We start from the raw sequence: 2,731 nt of genomic DNA, 5'->3' as shown, positions 1-2,731 counted from the left end.
AAGTGGTGGGCAGATTATTGAAATTCAGGGGAAAAAGTCTACACAAAAGCATGTCTATTTGAAGAGTTCTTATGGAGTACTTGCTCCCTACCTTCCACCCTAGTGGAATCTACTTTTTTACAATCTGAAACGTAAAGAAAAACTAATGGCAGTGAATTGGACTGCTAGAAAAAGATTTCTGCCAGGAAGTGACCCTTGGTTTTCTGACTTGCATTCTGTGAGAATTTTATTGCTTTCTGGGAGGGATGGCTCCGTTTCTCACATCAGTAAGAAGTCATGTCTCTTTCCAAATTATATGAACACCTGGAACTCACTGAGGATAAAAGGAAGACAGACCAGGGCCTTGAGAAGAACTGGGGATGCAAAACAAAGATTCATGCCCGCATGTAATAGGTAATAGAAAAATATTAAAAAATCCATTCTACCTATTTCATCATTAAAGCAATGATTATTTTAAAATTAATATTTTTATTCTTTTAAGGAGTAAAACGTTTTTAGAAATTATATGAATATATATGTATTTTAGCTGTATGGAAAATGGGAGGAACAAATTTTTAAAAATCTTTCAATTAAAATTCTTCATAGTTTTGTTAAAATTTGATATCAGAAAACACTCATGCAAGAAGAGAGTAGAGTGAAATATTTGAAGTGTTGTAAAACAAAAACAAAAAATAAAACCACCCATGAATCTGGAATTCTATAACCAGTAAAATCCTTCTGAAGTGAAGGATGAAGACTTTCTCAGACAAAAACTGGGGAATTTATGTCCAGCACACTTGACCTGTAAGAAGTGTTAAGCTATTAAGGGAGAAGAATGATGTATCAGAAATTTTTACATAAGAAATCATCAGAGAAGAAATAAATGAGGGTAAACAAAAATACTTTGCTAGTTTCAAAAACTTTTCTTTAGTCTACAATTTGAATATAATCTCTTAGAATGATCTCTTTTGGAAATATATATGAGAAGCACACAATTCATGAAATTCTAGCATGTAACAAATCATTTCGTACATTTTTTAAAAAGTTCCTTTATTCTTGGCTGTGCAGGGTCTTTGCACAGGTTTTTCTCTAGTTGCGGGGCATGGGCTTCTCACTGCAGCGGCTTCTCTTGTTGCAGAGCGTGGGTTCTAGGGTGTGTGGGCTTCCGCAGTTGCAGTTCCCAGGTTCGAGAGCACAGGCTCATAGTTGCGGCCCATGGGCTTAGTTTCTCCTTGGCATGTGGGATCTGGACCAGGGACTGAACCCATGTCTCCTGCATTGGCAGGTGGATCTTTACCACTGAGCCACCAGGGAAGCCCTATTTTGTACATTTTGTGTTTTGTTTTTTATATTTTGTTTTCCTAGCCCAGAATAGCCTCAGCTGTTCCTTCTCAACCTGAGAAGGTTCTTCAAGACTGAGTTTAAATGGAGGAAGGAGAGAGTAGTGGTTTAAAGCATGTGTTTGAATTCAACCGCTGCATGGTGTCCTTAGGCAAGCCTCACTACCTCTGAATTTTCTTTAAAAATAACCTTCTATGGTTTTTTAGAATTCTGAGGAATAAATGAGAAAATATATGAAGTGGTTAACATAGTAAAAGTACTCAATACATGAAAGCCACTAGAGTAAATAAATATAACTCCTGTAAGTTTTTCCTAATGTTCCCAGGAAGAATGCTACTCCTTTGTGCTTCTAAAAATTAAGTTTTTACTTCTACTTGAGCATTTTTCACAGAGTACCTCATTTGCCCACTTAAACGTGAGTGGTTGGGAGCTGAGATTGTGTCCTTTGTAACACCTGTGCACTGCTAAGTCACTTCAGTCATGTCCGACTCTATGCGACCCCATAGACGGCAGCCCACCAGGCTCCCCCGTCCCTGGGATTCTCCAGGCAAGAACACTGGAGTGGGTTGCCATTTCCTTTTCCAATGCATGAAAGTGAAAAGTGAAAGTGAAGTCGCTCAGTTGTGTCCAACTCTTTGGGACCCCATGGACTGCAGCCTACCAGGCTCCTCCGTCCATGGGATTTTCCAGGCAAGAGTACTGGAGTGAGGTGCCATTGCCTTCTCCACAGCTAGTCAAGTCTGAGCTGCAATGAAGACCCAGCACAGCCAAATAAACTAAAAATAAAGAGTGTTCTCAAACTTTAACATTTAAGTTTTTAGAGACTATGTTTTAAATGCAGCTTCCTAAGCCCTCAACTCCAGTGACTGATTTACTAGGAACCCCTATTTTGCAAAGTACTTACACCCACAAAAGTTACTTTGATGCACCATATTTTGATAAACATTGTTATACTTTGTTTTTATACTTTCTCTGAAATAAAAATAGCAAGGAAGTAGACAATTATAGTAAATACATTTCATGTTGTCCCTTATGCTGTGTGCCAAGTTGCTTCGGTCATGTCTGATTCTTTGTGACCCTGTGGACTGCAGCCTGCCAGGCTCCTCTGTCCATAGCATTCTCTAGGCAAGAATACTGGATTGGATCGCCATGCCCTCCTGCAGGAGATCTTCCCAACTTAGGGATCGAACCCGAGTCTTTTATGTCTCCTGCACTGGCAGGTGGATTCTTTACCACTGGCGCCACCTGGGAAGCCCCCCTTATGCTGTAGACATTACAAGGTCAATTATCTTTCTTTTCACATGTTGTAAACTCAAGATTGCCAGGAGAAATATCAATAACCTCGGATATGCAGATGACACCACCCTTATGGCAGAAAGTGAAGAGGAACTAAAAAGCCTCTTGATGAAAG

Source organism: Bison bison, unplaced genomic scaffold (assembly GCF_000754665.1).
Source record: "Bison bison bison isolate TAMUID 2011002044 unplaced genomic scaffold, Bison_UMD1.0 scf7180017864104, whole genome shotgun sequence".
Classification (NCBI taxonomy): Eukaryota; Metazoa; Chordata; class Mammalia; order Artiodactyla; family Bovidae; genus Bison; species Bison bison.
This window is presented reverse-complemented; position numbering follows the sequence as displayed.